The following is a 22,740-nucleotide window of genomic DNA, read 5'->3' on the forward strand; positions in this document are numbered from 1 at the left end:
CACCTCCAAATTGGCATTAGGGAAGAAGGAAGCAATTTGGCAGTCCTTAGTGGATAGAATTAACAGTGTAGGCCAAACAGAAAGGAAAGTGCCAGAGTGCAAGAAGTGCTGGCATGATTATAAACGCAGAACCAAAGAGAAACTGGCCAAAAACTGAGGGCAGTGCAGAGGACTGAAGGAGGACCTGAGGACCAAGAGGAGGTGGACCCACTGGAAGAGCAGGTGCCATCAGTCATCTCCATTGAGTTGCTGCATTGTACTGTGCTGTGTGAAAGGTAAAGGGCAAGAATAGCTCATGTTAGCTCATACATCTCACAAATGTATTTTGTTTTGGCCAGTGACTAATTTATCAGCTCAGCCTTTCCCTGCCAAAGTTTGTCAGATTCATGCGTGATGTGCTTCCTCATCCAGGTAGTTCCTTGAATACTGTGACTTGTAGTGTATTATATGAGTGAGCAGCACTACAAGTCCCACAATTCAAAGCACTACACCTGCACTGCAGCAATCATGCATGGCCCCTGGAAATTAGCAAAACCTGACTGTGACAATGCAGGTCCCTTTTCACCTTAAGGCAAGTGTGCGTGTCTTGGGGACATGTCACCCAAATGTACTCTGTCTGGACATCTTTTGCTCACAATCATTGTTGGTGTTGTTGCCCCAAACACTGCAAGAAAACTCATGCTGAGCCAACAAAATATTATAAATACATTCACTACTATAAACTAGAGTTGACGAACTTGCTACTTATAGAAGGGTGGATGTGTTTTAACATAACCTACTTCATAACATTTCAAGGAGAGTGAGCAACACATACTCACTTTGGATATGCACCAACAAGAAGTACATCCACTGTGATGGTATAATAAGGAATGTGTTGCTTCCCAATGGAACGTTAGGGTGGGACAATAAGCTTCAGGTACTTGGCTGACACACAGTGAAAGGCTCCAAATAAACACACAACATAGTCTACCTTCTAAAAATAGGGTCAGTGACCATATGACCAATGACACGGTTGTACTCATCCACGCATTTCGGGCTCAATGAACATGAAAACTTGATCAAACACATATGATAGCCTCAATGCTCACAGTGAAGAGATCCTAAGGTACATAAAATATAATGTGTACACTAATGATAGGCAGATAGACATGCCCATATTCCTTCAAAATTATCATCATACCTGTGTCTCACAAGGTTGCACAAGGCCAATCCAATACCTGCTATGTCGGTATGCAAGCAATGCATGCACATACTGTTGAGGCCCAGTGTCAACTTGAAAATGCTGGCTACTTTGCGTTAAGTAGGGAAAATATGTTACTCTGCCCGTGAGAAGCCTCATATGTTTTGAGTGTGAGCGTAACCACATCTATGGTACATTGCCAACACATATTGCTGTATGAGAGACAGAGCACAGAAGCAGGCACAAAGCAACATCTCCCCAGGGGAAGATGACAAAGGACACTTACGGCCATTAAGTAGTTACCCAAAGTGAACTCCATGTAGTGCAAAACTTCCCATTAAGTCAATGGAAATGATGATGGAGGTTCTCCAGATAGGTGTGGGTACATTCATGATTGGAAACCAGCCAACAACAATGAGCTACTTGTACAATGGTGCAAGGTTGTGTGCGCTACTGGCAGGATTCAGTGTGTCCCGGAGTATCTTGGAATCTGTAATCTGTATTGCTAAAACTACACCAGCTGTATTTGCCCTGTCATTTTTACACAGAGTGCAACAGTAGTTTAAAAAAGAAGGCCACTTACCGTGGCTAATGTTGTAAAAGTCACCACACTTGACTCAATAGTCATGTTGACTATCAATTCCGCTTAGGCATCTGACAAAACAACACTTACCTACAAAGCCAGCAGGTCAATACCGACATCATGTACACAACTCAACTTACTCCTTGCTAGCAAATCATAATTAAGAAATGATGACGAAGTAGTGAAAGTAACCTTAACTCTACCCTACACTATATTAACTTATCCTAAACTATCTTAACTACTATACACAAATGGCAAGTTAAACATCTACACCCCACCCCCTTAGTACACATACATCAGCACAATAAAGGATACAAGCATGTCCTAAACATATACTACCTATACATATAAATCTAAGCAAATATATGGTATTTTTTTGTTTAACATTTTTTTTCTAAAACACACATTAAACCCCCCACCCACTTAAAAAACTACCCATCTAAAAACACACCTAAAAACTTCTACCTAATAAAATATTTTTAAAACGTGCACTAACCTACACTATACCTATCCTAAATCCTATCCTACAGTATATCTAATTTACTATAACTATTAAACAACATGTTAAATAATGGGGAAAGTGAAATGTCCGAGGGAGAGTCAGATTTGTGCACTGATGCGCTTCATTGCCTTCTATAGCGTTAGCATCATGGCTTGCAGGTTTGACAGCTCACCCTCAATGCCTGCCATCTGGTCCAGTCCTGAAGTTCTGTAAGGGAATGTGCTTCAAATAAGGAGTCAATGGCAGGGGTTATTTGTATGGTCTGTATGACTGGCACCTGATGGAAGGACGATGGTCCGGGAATGGTCTGAGGTACATCCGTCAGCTGTTGTGTTTTGGCCTTTGACTGTTCTTAGTGTTCCTGCCTGCCTGTTTTCCAGGTTCCAGCCTCCATTACTTGTTCATACAAGATGTCCATCTTCTTGTACGCCTTTGTGACAAGACGGATATAGTGGTATCCATCCAAACTTATCTTTTACTACTTAGCCTCTTCAGCTGTCATGTTGTCTGGGGAGGTAACGTAAATACGTATCAACTTAAGTTGACAATATACATGATGGCTGCAATAATAGGCTTCCATTTTCAGACCATCACATGTGGCAAGCTAGCCCTAGCCCAAAACCAAATATTGAGAAAGAGATATGAACAAGATACCTCTGTACATATGCTTTTCCTAATCAAACAAGGCGAACATACTTAAGTGCTGACAGTGTAGGTATACGATATGGCAATGTCAACACAACTTTACTCGTAACCATATTATTCCTGAGACTGAGTAGCAAGCATGATGTTGTGTCTGCATGGACACTTTGGGGTTGGTATTGCAGCATGGCAACTGGGTTTGCTTTTGTTCATTAACATATGTGAAATGAGGTATGTCAAGCAAGTACAGGTAGTGTGCCTCTGTAGCAGAATGTTGATGCTCAGAGACATCTTACATCACATTACTGAAGCATGCCTTCAAGTATGTGATGTTTTGTATGCTGCTGAGCAGTATCAGGCCAGTTTGCACCATGTCATAAGGAGGAAAAACCATTGGCCATAGACATGGCAAAGTAGAGCTGGTATTGAAAAATACAAATATATGCTGTATGTAACATTGTAAGGACAATATCAGACTGTTAATGTCACTGGTGCACAGAGTGTTGAGTAGCAGCAAAGCATGCTACAAGTGTGAATGCCTTTGAAGATGGAATCAAATTTCTATCCTGAAGGAGTCACCCTCTGAACGAATAAAATTGCCTGGGGCATTTTAAATTCTCCACGTGTGCTGAATAATGCAGCACACATAAGAAGGTTAACATAATAGGAGATTGATCATTACTCCCCTCCTAACATGTCACCTGTGCAGGTTTAAAAAATAAAAGCTGTTCATTCTCCGAAAAAGCATGTGAAATCAGGTCATGTTTACAAATTTATGCATGTGAAGGAATTTTAAAACACCACAACACCTTCAACAGCCCCCTGGGGTAGGGTATATCAAATGGACAGATGTATACAGGATTTGTGTATCCTACCCCTCAAATTATCTGCCACTTACATGTAATTACAAAAAAACGTTATTGTGATAGGGACACAACTACATGCAGATGGTACATACATACATACCTATGGGGCCATCACCATACAAACCAAGGTGGTGTAGGAGATCTGCCTCTAGGGAGACCACATCTGCTCATCAGTGATTAAACTGGTGGAGGGTGCGGTTGACCCCAAACACCCTAGGGATGTGCCACCGCACCCTCTCCCAGTGCTCCTTGCATTCCTTGGTGGGGTAGCCCTGACTGACACTACCCCCGATGCCATCATGTTCGGTATATAATGGGCCAGGAGCCATAGCAGGGCAGCAAACTCTCCCTTGGAAAGGTTCTTTGCTCTACCCTTCCCCAACATGGCACAACCAGGGCCAGACTGGCTGTGGCGTGCACCAGGTGTTTCCCCGGTGGGCCGCCAGGGTGGGAGCTGGTTTGGGCCCCTGGGGGGGCCGTTTTTGTTACCGGTGGCCGGCAATATCAGCCCCCTGTGACAAAATCAGCCAAAAGCAGCCCTAGCAAACAGCTCGGCCACACCCCCTTTAACCCCATGGGGGCCGTCCAAGCAGTTTGCCAGAGCCGGTTTCGGTTCCCAGTCCGGCCCTGGGCCCAACCCACTCTATACACCTAAACCCAAAACAAGCAACCCTTAACCTAACCCGTAACCCTACCCATAAATTAGTAAATGGACAAACACCCAAAAACAGTGGTTCCCAAACTGTGCGCCGGTACGCCATTGGAACTTGCCAGGGGGGCCGGGCACGTCTTGGGAACGTGGAAAAGGTAGTATGCTCTGAAGGTTTAATGTGCGAAGTGTGTAACTTAACTCTCTGCAGCCCCGAGAACCAGTGCAACATATGTGCGGAACCCTGTTCCCTTCTGGTTGAATTCACTCACACTCAGGCGGGACCACAGCTTTCTTAAGCGCTGCGGTGAGAACGGGCTCAGATTGGGACTTCAGAACTGTCCCAGCGCTGATTGGCGGAGGTTCATCAGCCTTAGCTCTTTGCAGGACTTAGGATTGGCTGCAGAGAACTGCTCATGCCCCTAAGTGCCTCTGTGTAGGCTGTGCGAGGGGCATGTGCAGGAGCAAAGAAGGCTGCAACGCGGGACCGAGCGCAGAAGAGGCACCCCTGAAGTGTGAACCACCCTTGAGCCAGCGACCTACCGACTAGGTGAGAGCACCCTAGACATGACAAGAGGCACCCCAGAAGTGTAAGCGCTCCAAAGCTAGGAACTTGTCTGCTTGGGAGAACGTGAGAGAAGGACACCCCTCAGGTGTGAACATCCAAGAGGCGCCCTTCTACAGATGAATAACCCTGCGCCAACCACAACTCTATGTCTGAGGGCCCCACAGCCTCCCTCGACTTGTGATTGCACCCGACCTGTGCTATGTGGGAGAAACGCTCTGACCCGTGTTCACCCCTTTCACGCACATCTGGACATGCTTTTAATTCCAGATTTTTCCCTCCAGGTTCTTCTGTTAATATATATTATTTCTTGTATGTAACCCAATTCTTACTTTATGTCCTCAATTAAGTTAAATGCACATCTTTCTGGGGTTAAGAAAAGTGATTTACTTATTTTATCTTCTAACATTTCAATTGCTTGTGTAAAGCACTTTTAATATTTTGGCCACATTTGAGGTATAGAAAACAACATAAAATAATAAAAACTCCTACCCCAGGGCTCCTCTGTACCGAGCCTTGCTCCACACACCACCCTCACCTTGCTGGTCTCTTTCCTTTCACAACACTCCATCATATCCCAGCTGTGCCCAGCACAGGCCTTCGTACTTAGCACGGTCTTCTGTCGCCACAAATTTCAACCTTACCTTTCCCCCTGCAGCTCTTCTAATTTTAACCCCTTCCATGCGGGGCGGATTCCCCCGCGGTGCTGACCGTTACCTGCGCGGGCGTGGTCATGACGGAACGGTTCCGTCATGAGCACAGCTCAACCGACGCTCATGACGGAACCGTTCCGTCATGAGCGTCGAAGAGGTTAATTATTCTCCATGACATTCGAGTGTAGTCTTAGATTTCAGTGCCTTGTGCCCTACAACACATTTTCAGTGCCACATTTTGGCACTGTCCTTCTCTAAACACAGAGACCTCCAACACCTCTCAACTTAGTGTTCAGCAGCTTGAAATTATTAGTATGGGGATTGTTGGAATGGGAATGTTGCCCACATAGAAAACATGTGTGTAACCCTGGCCTACTCTGTGTGCCCGGCTACAAGTGAAACTAATATTGTGATTTTGTTTAGCTCTGGCATTATACTAACCTAGGGAGTGACTAACGTGTTTATGGTAATGCAGAGTGCAGAACCTATGTTGTGACTTTGAGGGGTGCACAATGATTGCCCTCATTGCAGGCGTAGAACAACTGTCCATGTTCTGGGTAAGTTACACAGAGACGGGGTGGCAGTGTCCCTGGCTTTTGTAAATCGGTTGAGTGACCAGACATTTTTATCTGTGCCAGGGAGAGGGTATGTAGTCTACCAACACCTCATGCAAATTTCTGCTTTTATGTGAACCCTAGATTCTTGTTCTGATATCACATGCTTGTATACATTGTGTGTATATGCAACAACGACTTGGTGCATGTTTGTTAGTGTGTGTATGGTGAGAATTTTGTACTGGAACCAAAGAGATCTATTTTGGATGGCATCTTGTTCAACACAGAACAAGATGGAGGGTTGATAAAGCTTTTCCGGACAGTGGGATGTATTGATTGCCTTCCTGTGGCTGGAATGCAGATACACAGACATTGATGTGAAGGAGAATGGAGACAGGGCACCCTTTTAGAAATTGAATGAAAGCCCTGTTAGTAAAGTGATGCTGATAAGTTCTTCTGGAACACTGCTGTTCAGTGGATGGTAGGGGTGAAGGTGGGACTGTAGTTTATGTTGTTCAAGGTGAAGAAGTTTCAAGACGGGGCTTGTCCTTTTGTCTGTCTCTAATCATTGTTACAGGAAGGCTAATAACTGCCAGGTGCACATAACTCACTTCTTTGTGCCAGTGTTTTATACTCCTGCTTGAAGCCAGCATCATTACTAACTGCTTCTAGAGCATTCACCTACTACAACTGTAATTCATTCTTTGCTAGTCTTCTTGCATTACTAGTCTATAATCTCCAAAGGCCTCAAAATGCTATGGTCCATTTGCTCTCAGGAGGAAGAGACCATGTTATGGAGGGCAAGGGGCTCTACATTGGTTCAGCCAGAGATCGTAAATTCATCAGAATTAATTCACACGCTTTCCTCGTGGTATATAACTCAAACAATATAGAAGGAGCAAATGTAAACTCACTGGCCTAACCCACCCTGGATGGAACTCAATGCAAAAGGCAAAAGGTCTGCTCTCCTACAATTTCTTACCCTGAAACATCTGGCAAATCTCCTCCCTTGGCTCCTTCAAAAAAGGAACTGCATCTGGCTCTTTACTAGGGTAACTGAAATGTCCACTCCAAGAGATCCTAAGCTACTGAGCCGAGGCTGGACTTACATCCCCCCCACCTGAATAAAAAAGTAACATAATGGGGAGCCGCAGCCAACAGCCAATGGGTCAAGGGAGCCGTGGGTCAAAAAAGTTTGGGAACCACTGCCCAACAATACAATGACAAAAACAATACAATTTACAAATACAATACACAATAACCAACATTACAGCCACAGACAGCAACAGAGCAGACACCGACAAGACCAAAAATCATCATAATCCACAAGCCACTCTACAAAACACCTCCAACACCCAGCACAAACTAACAGACTGTAAGTGAAAGTGAAACTAACTTCCACACTTCCCAGTCTTCAGCCTGCCAAAATCATTGCGTCATTTCCTGGGTGTATCCTGTCCGTTTTCAACACTGCATCTTTTTTTATGATGCTTTGGATCTCCTACCTTGCACATTGGCCCTTCTGCTGTCATTTCCACGCAGTGTTCCAAAGCATCATGCAATAGGGACAATGCTCTGGTTGTGACCCATGCAACTGGCCTAATGTGTTGGTTGTACTGTACAGGTCTGTGTGATGCCAGATGACACTCCTTGGGCACCCTGTCATTGGGCCAGGACTTGGCAGCTTTATAAGACAAAGTGTGATATTGTGATGTGTCACAGATGCAACACACACTTTGAGAAGCACAAATACAGGCTGGCTCAACCATACTACAGTGTATGTCCCACACAGCTTGCACATTTCAAGGATTTATTAACACAATCAGATATATTTCCTAATTGCATCATGTTTTTGTGTCTTAAGGACAGAGCTAGGCAAGGTCCTCAATGGAATGTAGGGCACAAGCAGTGCAGCACTCAAGAGGATATGGATGACTTGAATTGTGTGGTGCTTCCACAATGCACCATAGTACATCTGCAATGCATATATATTATGAGATTATCTCTCCAATCCAGTCCACATTGCATAGCCCTGTGAGGGGTCATTCATCTTGTGTGATACAATGCTTTAGAAAACACTGCATTGCCTTACTCAGCACCGGAGAAAGGTTTCATGACCATTGCACGGATACATCTATGCAACTTCCATGGTTTGAGACCCCTTCCCATACGTTCTAAACTAGGAAAACCCGAGAATGTCCCAGTAAGTACAACCTTCCCAGGAGTGGGGTACCAAGGTGTTCTACCTTAGGAACTCCTTGTTATTCCAGCTTTTCATCTGTGCTGCATTCTGCATCACACTTCCATTGTTGAATATGCCTCGCAGGTTATTTTGCTTATCCAGAAGGCACACCTTCATGACAAAATGCATTCCTGCATGCAAATGAAGCACCCTTGCCCCATGGTGCAAGGTTGGCTGTGTTGGGGCTAGCCATCCAAAATGACACGAAGTGGAGAAAGCAGAAATGCATTGTATACTATTGAATGCAGCACATTCCTGCCCTTTAACTTTCACGCATTACAGTGCAGTAGGGGGACTTCCTACCCTGCACTGTGTGGCCATGATCATATGCTCTACCCATCTGTTTACTGTCACAGGACATCTGTGCGGAAAAGCTGTGATTCACATGTGTTTGGCTACCTCCTGCAATATAGCATGCAACACAAACACTCAGTCACCACACACTGATTGGTACTGCACTCCCTTTTGACTGTACTTTGTGAGGGGGTACACATACTACCAGCACACTAATTCACCATGCATACACTGTTCACAAATGGTATCCATGTGTTGTCTTTGTCTTGCAGTCATGTGCATTCTGCACATGGGTCTATCTAGCACACATATTTTCAACAACAGCATGTTGGTTAGGGGTGAGTGTGAAACACATCAACAGTCCTTTATGAGAGGTGAGTGAGCCAGTCACATGGTCATGCTCACTACTATAGTTCACTAGACATAATGCTGTCAGCCCAACTTCCACTCTGTCTTAGTCCTGTCAAAGACAGTAGCAGTGCATCTACTTTGAGGACAGGTCTTTGTGCGGCCCTCCTGGTCCAAGAAAACTACACTCCATCACACAGGCCCATGTATTGGCAGACGCTCAAATGTCATTTTCCCGTTGGGATGTAACAAGATGTGTGATCCCCTCAAATATGCACTTTACACTCAGATTAACTACTCTTACCATGCAGAGGTAAGTCCATATCCAAAATCCAGCATTGCACCATTTTGAATGAGATAGTATATGTACACATTCATTTGTATATGACTTGTGACATAGACACTTCATGCTTTTTAGGTTTCTGTATTCTCCAGGTGATGTGATGGTGGCAAGAACATTCCCATTGTATTACTTCTCTGGGTAATGCTATACATTTCCAGGTCATCTGTTCACACATGTTGTTACAGGCCTTTCAGTGTCATCGCATTGCTGTGCAATGCTGGTAAATGCTAGTAAATGTGTGAATTGTCAACTGTGGCGTGATGTGGTATATGACAATATTTCCAGGAATTGAGTCGTGTTGTGTTCTGAGGATGGCCATAAATGCATATATGCCTTCTTAACAAAGGGCATAATAATTTATCACATGTTCACAAGATACTAGGCCTTTGTCCATGACAACTTTCACTCATCATCTGTGATGGTACCTGCAACAAAATTTGTTCCAGCAAAGTGCTGCAATTCTGCTTGCTACCGCATTGGTGAAATACACTATAATTAGGGGGTTGTCACAGGTGTGGACATATTGGGTGGTTTGTGTACGTTCTGAATCACACTTTACTGCTGCAGAACACAGCAAGTCTGCTAGCTGTGCATTACTGCACTGCTCAAGTACGTGAGGACAGAATGGTAATTTTGGATGTTGATTAGTAGCTAGCCTGCTCTGTCCATTGAATGCAGTGCGCTGCATCACTTTGCATGCCTGTGTTGGTAGATTATTTTATGAGCACCGTTGCCTCATGTTGCTCAACGGATATGTTGACATAATATTTACATGTTGTGGCGGGATTTGATGTTTACAATGACTGTGACGTAAAAGCCAACACAATGAATGAGTTCAAACATTTATTTTCATGTTGAACATTCAGTGAATTACAGACATTTGAGCATCGTGTAACCAAAAAAGTAAGTAAAGAAATTATGCTCAATGTGATCTTGTCGCTGCCGACCAGCCATTGTATGTTGAATCACTCCCGCTCCTTTTTCATTAGCTCATGCTCTTCATGCTCTCATTTTCACACAGGGGCAGTTTTGAATTGGTAGGGCCTTGGCATGTTTGGCAAAGTATGAAAGTTTGCATTCATTTGCAATTATTGCACACAATCTTATGACATTGCGCTCAGTCCCAACTTTTACATTTTAAAAAGGAAATCTCCAGTGCAAGCACAGAAGATTCCTTATTAACCCTCTTTAGTGTCATCTGCAAGCTGATGGACACACTTGGAAGGTAGTGACTGTGTTGGCTGACAGCCGTACTAATCGGATTAAAACTTCACAACATTTTTTTCCGCAAAAGATATCAACTTCAAATTTGTGTCTTTTTCCCCCAACATTCTGGGGATTCTAAAGACACTTAGGGTTGATGGATTCTTCTGAAAGGAACTGATAAAATAACCAAAATACAGCTAACCTATGTTTGTATTGGCATGGGAATTAAAAAAGTGTTAGTAAAAAAGGATATATTCTTTTTAAGAATAGCATCAACAAAGGGTTTTCTGTGCTAGGATCACCATTTACACAACTTTCAGGAACAAGCTCAGTGTTGCGAAAAACAATTGTTAACCATTGTTTTTGCATATTATCTCCTGGGAGTAACATTTTCCTAAATATTTCAACCTATTTATAGTTTGCAGTGGAAAAAGATATGAAACTCATGGCTGATCCCAGAAAGCTATACATTTCTGAAAAATTTACAAGATCCTTAATTTAGCTAGGAATAATTTGTGTAGATCCATCAAGGTCTTCCTAAAGAAACTAATTATTAAAATAAAGAAATAATGAAAATGAGTAGAAATAAACAGGCATTTGTTACAACATTTTTATCTGTTACTTTTGGTCATATTGGTTGATTTATAAAAGGAATGTAACGTTACATCCAATCGACCCTTAAGGCCGTAGAAAAATATAAAATTGGGGAATGGTGCCCAGCTGCGAAAATTGCGATAAGATGTAGTAGAAGGGGGCAGGGTAGAGGTACTCTGGACCCATGGGTGTTGTAGTTTAGGGGTCTGTGTGGCACCCCTGATGAACCAGAAAATAGTCCTAAATGATTTTTTTCCATGTGCGAGACTCCAAGGATCCGCAGCGGAGCTCAGTGCGACCCTGTGTAACTTCGCAATGGATTTTCGAATTCGGATATATATTTTTTCAATTTGCAATCAGACTCTCACTCACACTCTGATCCACTGTAGTGCTGGAGCACCCCTATATTTTGAAACCACGTGATGACCTTTGACTACCATTGTTTTAATTGACATTTGGTGTTTTATCTAATCCTAGCTTGAATGTCCTGCATGTGCACATTTCTTTGAAGATTTCTTTTGTGTCTCTTTATAGTTTTAGAGAGGGAGCTTTCACGGAGTAGAATAGCCTTGCCAGGAACAAAACTTGTGGGATGTGCATTTGAAAGCATGAGAGAGAGAGAGAGAGAGAGATGTTGAATGTGCTTCTTGGTCTCGAAGTGCAGTGTTATAAGCAGTGGTGCTCAAATGTGCATTATGTTATACATTGGGAGATGAAGTGTGTGATGCTATAGGCAGTAGTGTACAAATGTGCATTGCATTGTACATTGGGAAGTATTATGAAGTTCTTACTATTGACTTTGACATGCCCTCATCCCATCTTGAATTCTGTCAGCTATCTTTTGCTTTTGCGCAAACAGGCAGGCTCTCGGATTACTCAAGTTGTTTAGGCTATTCATGTTTAAGGTTGTAATAGGCTTTCTTAAGCTTTGCTGGGATGATGTGTGGAAAGTATGCTTGGTACCATTCAGAGCAGTGATTGTTGATGCCAGAGAAATGTGTGGAATGTACAGCTCTGTTTTGGAGTCAAAATACAGGAGCCTGGCCAGCTTCTGTCTTGAGCTTGACACAGACCAGTATGGTCAGCTCGGTTTTTCATAACAGAAGAAAGGGGGCAAGGTTTCTAGAATCTTTGCCTTAGGTTAAATAAACGTATTAAAGATTAAAGGCAGGAGATCTTGGCACCCAGATCGGAGCTCGCTTGTGGGGCAGATGTGTCGTCACTAGGGAACTTGGGTCCCGATCGAGAATCCTGCCTGGGCTGTCAAAAGGGCTCCTCCAGCTTGAGTTGGTAAGGATGTTGAGTGAACGATCAGTGAGGTGTTTTATTTTTGATTATTGACTTTGTGATGTGTGTGTCTGTGTGCACATTCAAGTCAACAGTGGTTATATTCATCTGAGGTGTTTTCATTGCGATATGTGAGAGTCTGTGTGGACATCCAAGTCTTCAGTGGTTGTAATCATTTGATGTATTTTGTGTATATATCTTGCTGATTTCTCGCAGGACGTCCAGTATTATCCAGTATTATCTGCTTGTTCTTCATTTCATATTATTCTCCATGCATTTACTTATAAGTGTGATATTATTGCTTGCATATATATCTCTATATAGATTTTAATGTTGTTCATTAGAAATCTGGGAAAACCTTTTTGTTAGAGAGTGTTGCACAAATAAAACCCCATGCCTTATTCTGAAAACCATGTTTTGATGTCTATCACTTTATAGAAGTGAAATCAATTTCCAGGTGGTGTTTGTTTTGCTTCCTCGTGTTTGAGCCTCTGTGTGGGAGGGTGATATTTTCTACTATCTGTGAGTACAAAGACATACACCCACTCTCAAACCCACTCAGACACTCTCATACCCACTGGACTTTCTATCCTCTCTGTACAGAGCTGAAAGTGAAATAATTTATTTAAAGTGTAGTTTTCTTTCAACATAGGTGGGATCCTAATGTAGCCAATCAGAAGTTAAAGTTTGTCTGTATCATCAAGCAAGTTTGCGGACTCGGTCAGTAGATTTGCGGGCTCAAGCGAGTTTGCTGATTCAGTTGGTAGATTTGCAGGCTCTTGCAACTGTTATTAAAAGTAACTCTCTTTAAAAGCACAAATAGGTATGCATATATGTGCAAATTAATATTTTTGCACTGTTATAATTACAATATCTAAGGGACATATATATGTAAAGTTAATTTTTACAGGTTTTGACGAATGCGTGAATTTGCATTCCCAGATATGCTCCGATCACATGATCAGTGCTAAAAGTCAGAGTACTAATATTTGCAACTTTTCTCTCGGTACTGTGGAAGGTCCACAAACCCATACATTTAAAAAAAAAAACTTGTCTAACTACATCTACAAAAGCCATAAAGTACATTTGCAATTTTTTACTTTTAAGATGTATATTTTTTTTATAAATTTATTTTAAAAAAGCAAAATAAATATAAAAAGTACTATAGTATTAAGAGTTGCACAAGAAAACAACTTAACTTTCACTGAAAAAAGCAAATATCACAGGGATGATACAGTTTGAAAATTGAATTTGAACAACTGTTGAAAATTACAGGAAAAAGAAAGGTTACTGGGAAATAAAATGTAAAACACCATCAAAATATACTTGAAAACCAAAGGCAACAGGGACATTATACTTAAAAAATAGAATTTTAAAGCACCTTAGAAATTCACTGAAGAAAACAAAGATTGCAGGGAAGTTATGGGTAGACTCAGATTTCACACACAAAACCATAGAAATTCAGCAGTTATAGTTACCTGAGCTAACTATAACTAACTCCGCCGCAATATACTGCTTACGACCTCCCATATTACATTACTCCTGAAACAAAGGGAACAAAGACAACATAGTTATAAACATGTCGGCGCTCGTGTTCATAGCATATTTCTGGCGGAAAATGCATGTGTTTCTTGTCAGGTTTTTAGGTGAACCGAGGGCATTACCCCACCTACACATTAATGGGAAATACCCTTTTATGAAGCACAGAAAGTATTTCTGAATAACCTCAAGAAAGAAGTGAGAACACAATGTACGGGAAGTCCCTCTCAATTGCTTCAACTCTATGAGCTATGTATTGCAGCAGATTATACTGGTCTCCCAGTATTTATAGTTTCAAAAACGGAAGGGACACACTCAGTTCATTAACTGGGGCAACAGAAAAATATGTTTCTTTTTTTAAAGATAAATTCTTAATTTAGGGAGGTTTCTGGCCGTAAAAAAGTTTTACTATATGCTACTGAGATACACCTTGTTCTGACTAGTAGAAAAGCAGGGACTATAGTGCTCCAAAGACAGAAATGTAGTGTTTGCTGCAATTTCCCTTTGGAAAAAACTGCTAAAAGCCCCCACTTGAACGGTTCAAAATACAGCGTGTTCCGAATACACATTTTAGTGCTGCCGGCCGGGTGATATTTAAACACAAGTGGTTGCTTTTACATTAATTTTTTTTCGTCCAGACTATGGGACTCACCTAAAGTTCACTGAAGACACCTTTAAAGGATACTCAGATGCTAATGTTGGATAAACGCACACATATTATATTTATACAAATGCATAAAGAGGCAAAATAAAAGTCAGAGACAAGCAGAAAAAGGCAACTAATGAGCAGAAAGAGGAGAGAGGATTCAGAAATAAGAGCAGAAAGAGGTTAGGTAAGGATCAGAAATGAGCAGAAAGAGGCAAAACAAATGTCAGAAAGGACCAATAAAGGCAAAATAAAGGTCAGAAACAAGCAGAAAGAGGTAAAATAATTTGCAGAAAGAGGCCGACATAAGACCAGAAACGAGCAGAAAGAGGCAAAATAAAGGTCCGAAATGAGCAGTAAGAGGCAAAATGAAAGTAAAAAATGAGCAGAAGGAGGCAAAACAATGAGCAGCAGAACCTGAGAAGAGGTAGAAAAATGGGCAGAAAGAGGCAAGATAAGGTCAGAAATGAGCAGAAAGAGGTACGATATCGAGGAGATAGAGCAGAGAAGTGGCAGAAAAATTAACAGAAAGAGGCAAGATAAGGGTCAGAAATGAGCAGTAAGAGGCAAAATGAAAGTCAGAAATGAGCAGAAAGAGGCAAAACAATGAGCAGAAAGAGCTGAGAAGAGGTAGAAAAATGAGCAGAAAGAGCCAAGATAAGGGTCAGAAATGAGCAGAAAGAGGCAAGATAAGGGTCAGAAATGAGCAGTAAGAGGCAAAATAAAAGTCAGAAATGAGCAGAAAGAGGCAAAACAATGAGCAGTAAGAGCTGAGAAGAGGTAGAAAAATGGGCAGAAAGAGCCAAGATAAGGGTCAGAAATGAGCAGAAAGAGGCAAAATAACGAGCAGAAAGGAGGAAGAATAACAAGCAGAAAGAATCAAGGCAAGGGTCCGAAATGAGCAGAAAGAGACTGAGAAGAGGTCAGGATAGAGCAACAAGGAGGCAGAAAAATGGGCAGAAAATGATCAGAGGAGACACTAGGGCTTGCTGTGGGGCTTGATTTGTGCACTGATACAGCTGTTGGACCCTTTTGGCGAGAGATAATGAAATTCAGCTTCAGGCGGCAAGAGGGACAGGACCCTCAGAAGGAACTGTTTGCATTCTGAGGTGAGTGCTGCAAACGAGGCATGAAGCTGACATGGTGGGCAAAACATGGAGAAAGGGTATTTGGGGTGGGATGATGTGGCAGAAAAGAGTGCATGGGTCTTAGTAGCCCTCTCTGCTCGACAGTGCTGACTTCCTTTCCCCAGGTCTTCTCAGCCCCCAACCGGAATTATTTCCTTCTGGTTACTCCTTCTGTGTAGTAGTGCTCGGGAACAGATTTTGCATTTTGCTCGGTGTCCAGCATCTGCCAGCTAGGGGGCTATCAGCATATACTCTGCGCGCTCTCAGCTGCTGTTATAAATTAAGTATTGGCCATTTTGTGATCTGATAGGCTGTTCATTCTACCAATATTTGAAACATACTTTCGTGATTAAAAACCTGTGTTTTACCGCCTAATTAAAAAGTGTGATTGCCCTGGTGGTGATGAACTCAGGTGTGGGTGAATGGAGCAACTCCACTTGCTCACAAACTCTGCAGAATTCCAATGAGTTTTTATGCAACTCTGCAGAATTCCACATAGTGCAATTCTGCTGTCCCCACCCACCCCTAGAAAGAACACTGGTACTCAGAACCTGGTTGGCAGGGACTCAGCACACCTCAGTCAAAGTCACATCAGAAACCAGGCAAAAGGTGGGGGGTATTGCAACAGACATCCAGTTTCTCAGAAAGACCCACTCAGAGATACACACACCCATTCACAGACCCACTCAGAGACTCAGGTACCTGCTTACAGATCCACTAGATACTCACGCCATGCACCCACTTAGAGACTCATGCATGCTCTCACAGACCCACTGAGAAACTCATGAACCTACTTGCAGACCCCTTGAGACACTCATGTTCTCATTCACAGAGCCACTCAGAGACTCGTGCACCCAGTCATAGGCCCACTCAGAGATTTATGCACCCACAAAATGATCCAATCTGACACTTACTCACCCACTCACAGACCCACTCAGAGATTCACACAGCCACTCACAGAGCCACTCAGATATTTATGCACCCACTCACTCACCCAATCAGTCTCATCTATTCACTCACAGACCCCCTCAGACACTCATGCACCCACTCACAGACCCACTCAGAGACTCGCACACTGACTCACAGGCCTACTCAGACACTCACACACCCACCTACAGATCTACACAGGCTCTACACAGACTCACACAACCATATGCACACACTTACAGTCACTCAGAAAACTAGACCCATTGACACTCACATACCCACATACAGAGCTACACAGGCTCTACACAGACTCACACAGCCATATGCACACCCTTACAGTCACTCACACACCCACAAAAACACTAACACACCAACTCAGAGACTTATATTCTGTGGAGCATGTAAAGTATGTGGAAGCAGAAGGAAATGACTTTGTTGACTTGTCATTTCATGGTTAGTTGGCTGTCGAGGATGATGCTAAGGTTGCACGCATAGTTTGCCGGTGTGGTTGTTGGTCTGACTTCTGCTGGCCACCAGCTGTGGTCTCATTGGGAGGTGTTCCTCCCAAAGATCAGTACTTCTGTTTTGTCGGTGTTGAGTTTGATACAGTTGTCTCTCATCCATTTGGTTACGTTAGTCACGGCGTTGCAGAAGTGAGTCTTGCCTGTGGGGCTGAGGGATGATTCTTCAGGAACGTCCCATATGATGCTCTTAGGTAGCTTTGTTCTGTAGTCCACAATCAAAGAACGTGGTGGCTCAGCGGCCTCCCACTTATGCCAGCAATAAATGTAGGCAGTTAGAGAGCGGTAACCTTTAATGTGGTCATTGGTCAGCCCTCTGTTCCAAAATACGCATCAGTCTGTATTTCATCGAGGCTCGATTAAGAAGATGTCCCGCTAACTCCCAAGTCGGCATTCTTTGATTGTGGACTACAGAACAAAACGTAATCCTTATTCACATCACTTTTGAAGGGTCATTCATCTTTATACCAAATGTCCTGAAGATGGTCTAGCGGATGCATACAACATTAGACCGAAACGTCGACAACCACATCTATTTCTTTGTATTATTTGATTGAAGGCAATGCTGTCTGTTTAGTCGGTCACATTTTCCTATGAATATTTTGAAAAGGTGTTCACAATTGTAACAATGAGGTGTTTGTAACATCGAATCATTGTAACTTCAGGTTGCAGTGTGCTTTTTATGGAATATTTTTTATCTTTCTGTACCCTTTGCAATTTGTGACTAATATAAATTTATTTTTTGAATACATATACCTGTGTATATTTGTTCGTATGGAAATAATTGGAAATGCACCTGAAGAAATTGATTTGCAAGCTTCTGGATAGAGCTTGTTAACAATACATGCAGAAACTAATGTGAATATATGGTTTAACAAATCCCTTGTAGGCACACGTACCTGCTAATACTGCATGAGCAGGACACACCTGCAGCCTACTGAATCCATTCTCCCGGGTTGTTAGTGTTGCAGCCATTTACGACATATAGAGTGGAATTACGTTACCGCGTGATGACCAACTCTAAAACAGATGACATTAATCCTATCATGTTTGGTATCAAACATTGAGGAATCATACCCCCACACTGGTAACATGTGTAGAAGGTATGATTCCACCCCTCAGAAACAAGCTTTGTGAGATCCCTGGTGTTCCCTGTACCAGCCTTCTAGTCCCTGGCAGCCCAAAAGGGTTGCTGCTGACCACAGACACATTTCTGCCCTCCTGCTGCTGAGCCAAGCTCGAGCAGGGGAAGGCAGAACAATAGGCATCCTGTCATAGGGAGGTGTGACCACCTCCCAGACATGATTTAGTGTATTAGGCCTGGGTGGGTGCGCTAGCCAGCGACCGAAAGTCTGCATGAGGGGCACATTTGGTGTTCCTGTGCATAGTCCAGTTCAAACTAGTCGTGGGAGCGGTTGGCTCTTGTGCAAAACTTGACAAATGTCATGGGAGTAACCTCTCCACTGTCCAGACCCTCCCCTGGAAGAGTCCCCTGAATATATCCAAACCTCTCCCGTGGGTACAAAAGGGCTTACCTCGCCGTAGGACCATGGATTTGACTTGGACAAGATTCTGAACCAGAAACCCCTGAACTTTGACCATTTGGACACTCTGGACTTTGCTGGACTTTGTTTGTGACCAACTTCGTCTCCCTCTCAGTCTGAAGCATGTGTGTGCCCATGCACCATACAGGCTCCGTGCAGGAGCGTCAAGGACAACTGAAGACATCTCCCTTGGAGTGAAGGAGTCACCCTTGCAACCGCAGGCACCACATCTCAACTGACCGGTCTGCTGCTCCTGAGCTCATACGGATGCCAAAGGCACCAGTAACACAGGAGGTGGATTTACAAGTCCCTCGAGGTCTGAGCTGCCCTCTTACAAAGTTTGAGGTCAGAATCCCTCGTGGGGGCTGTAATACCCGTATCCCTGTGCATCGCATACTTTTGCAAGTGCATATGCTTGTTGGAATTTCCAAAACAAGTGCACTGGGCTCCAAGTAGCCCCACCCTCTGGCACCATTTCTTACAAAGAACACCGGCCTCCTCACACTGAGTGCTCTGTGGGCTTCTGCTTTGTGAAACTGCTCGAGGTCCCCTTGTGACTCCAGTGCCTCCAGCCTGTGGGTCCTCTTGAGGGTCAACACTGCTTTTCTGGGGCTCCCCTGGTTGCACCAGGCCTGCCCTGACTCCCCTGTGCTTGGTGAGTCTCCTGGACCTTGCTGGTCCGAACCGTAACCTCTCTTGTCCTTCTTCATGGGTTGCCACTGCCAAGGCTTGTTGGTGCTCCTGTCAGACACCAACCCCTCAGCACTCAACACCTTCATGGGACAGCTCGTATCCATCTCCTGGTCATCCTCAATGTCTCCTGGTCCCGGTGGCTGCAGAGTCAAGAACCCCCTCAACGCACCTGAAGCACCCGACCTTGATGGGCATTCGTCTACCGAGCACCTGGTCACTCCTGAGTGACCCAGACTCTGTCCCCTCTGCTTTCAGGTATTCTTCAACAAGAATCCACCTTTGGATTCCGACAGACACTTTTCTTCTTCCCAGCAGTGGCTCATTTTTGAAGTCGCCCATAGAGATCTATGGCGGTTTCTGACACCATTTCAGACCTATGCACCGGGCTTCCCTGTGATAGGTAAATCTGGTACTACGGTATCCACGGGTGGAGTGGCTCTCCAACCTCCTAACTTCCATGGGGTTTCTTCGAAGCCCACTTAGACGTGTCCTTAAACTTTAAAACTGCAACTGGGACTCTGCCATAGAATTGTACGGCACCTGCGGTCGTGTTCCCACACCGCTCCCGTCCTCTGTGGGTTCCCTACTTACTCACATTGGGTGGGTCCTTGAGGTCCCAGCGATTCTACATCCTCTAGACACTGTCTTAACTTGAGTTGTGGTTCCTATACCACTATTTTAGTATATGGTTTGGTCTCCCCGTGGAGCCCACTGTGTATTAGTGCTATTTACTATTGTTTCTGTGCTACAGTATTGTGTGCTTTGTGATTATCTGCGTGTAGCAGATACTTTATCATAGTTAAAGTGTATTATATTACGAAATACATATTTTTATAACTACTGTGTGGTTCTCCTTTCATTTAATCAATACTATAAGGTTGCATTCTGGTGAAACAAGCTGCTTAACATACCTTAAAGACTAAGCCTGAAGGCTGCTCTCCACAGCTACCACTTGGATAGCTTTCTAAGCTTATCTTTAACCTAGGCGTGGAAGGCACAGAAGGTCTTTCCAGTGGTGCACCTTTGGTGCCTCGGTGGCGGGGTCATGCATTGGCCCCCATAAGTAGTCCTGGGAGGGGGGAGTGGCTGGCCGAAAGGCGGGATTGCCGGGGTTAGGGAAACAGCACAGTAAAAATGGATAGGAAACAACCAGGGACACAACAGAAATGAAAGAAGGCCAAAAGTAGTAGAAACATTAGGCGCAGGAAAGCAGACTTATAAAGGCGGGCGTAGCAAAACAAAACTTATAATGTGCTCAAACTTATGATGCAAAACAAACTTACTTAAAAACAGACAAACTTTAACACACTTTACAGATGCGGGCACAGGCACAACAAAGCCAACAATGCAGGTAAAAATACTGAAATGCAGCAATTACGGAGAGAACCTGGGGCTGACAGCAGTTCAAGGCAAGCTCGAGACTGAGGTGATGCCTCTTTGCTATGATGAGCAGCAGCGGGGGAACGGCGATCTAGACCTTAGAGAGGACCCCCACCCCATTACCAAACAAATACATCAGCTCTTTCTCTACAACAGCAAGCCCTAAGCTCCGTGCATGTTCACCCGTGACTAAGAAGAAGCCAGTTATAACACACTTGAAAGTCCTGGGGAATCATGATTCAACTCAGCCACCACACTCAAACCTTCCACCATCTCACTCCAGAGTTCCAGGTCCTGCTCTTCATTCTCGTCTGTACGTACGTACAGCAGCCGACATTTATCCGTGACCGTACGTGTGAAGTTAAAGGGCCCCCTGCTACTAATAGGAAGTTCCTCTAGGCAGGGTAATAATACATAATGTAAATTCCTAGGGCAAATTCAGCAATTATAATAACAAAAACCAATTGAATATCAGGAGAGACAAAAACAAATATAAATGGAAAGGTAGAAAAATTGTTATTTATTAATTTCCATGTTCCAACATTAAAAATGAAGCAAACCACGTATACGCCACATCCATCTCAGCATTCGTATTCAACAGTCAACAGTGTTTTTTTCTTTTTTGTCTCCCTTTGTACCCCAGGCCTAAAAAATCATAATTTTTTAGTTTCCATGGTAAGGCTTTTGTAGAGTTGAAATTGGGGTCCAAACAGCACTGAACGAGCCAAAACATCTTGCGTGCTGAATACTGCAACACACGTGTAGCAAAGGGTCCGAAAGGATCTGAGACTGACCACTCACTCATATCCGACAACCATTTATGCCGCAGTGGTGGAGTGGAGGCTATCCAATGTATTGCTACGAGTCTCCGGGTCAATACCAGCCCCAGCAACACAACTTAATTTCCCATTTTTCTCCCTGTTTTTGAGAGCGGCAAAAGCCCGAGTAGGCAATGGCGCACCATTCTTTCTAGTTTGGTGCCCATGACCTCACAGAGTGCACACAGTACTGGGGACGCTCACATCTCAGGCATGCAGATATACGACCATGGAAAATCCTATGCAACCGTGAGTTAGGCCCAGTGCCAGTAATGAAACTGCATAAGCTTAAAGCACACATTGCTTGCAGGGCCCTTAACCAGGTTACAGGCCCGCTTCCATTCAGCACCCGTGAAAGGATCCCCAGTTAGTGCGGACATGCCCCACTTCTATGCATCTATCAGCCTTCAGTGCAGCAAACAGCCGAAAAATTAGACCTCTACTTGTCCTGGATCCAATATGACCCCAAGCATACAGGATTCCTCCAATTCCTTGGAAAAGGTCAACCAAATCCCTCTAGCCATGTGGGAGAGCTTAGCAAACCACAGGATCTGTCCTGGTGCCACATGGAACAGGGTGGTCATTTCCATCATTGTGATGAAGAAACCATTCAAACACAAGTCATCCACCACCTGGCAGCTGTCCTCCAGCCACTGCGTCATATCCATCAAGGACTGTATTTGCTGAAAACACTTCAACCACCAAAGAGGCAGAAGCCCTGCATATGGGGCCCTACGTAAAACCCGCCTCACCACCTGCTCCCATGCCATCGCCACCTGCCTCACAATTAGCGGGCAGTACTCTGGCACTCCGGTGCCATTCATCAGTAGCTTGGGGAAAGCTCTGTCATTCACCAAAGCATCCAACAAGCACTTTTTTCCCCATTTGACCCATCAGCACACCACAGAGTCCTGCCAGATAATAGAGCTGTTGATCCAGGTGCCCCAGCCCACCCTCGTCAAGGTCCAATTTTATAAAAATCCAGTTTGACCCGGCTCCTCTTGCCAGCCCACACTGAGGATACCAACAGGCAATTA

The sequence above is a fragment of the Triturus cristatus genome, chromosome 3_2 (genome assembly GCF_964204655.1).
Source record: "Triturus cristatus chromosome 3_2, aTriCri1.1, whole genome shotgun sequence".
NCBI classification, from domain to species: Eukaryota; Metazoa; Chordata; class Amphibia; order Caudata; family Salamandridae; genus Triturus; species Triturus cristatus.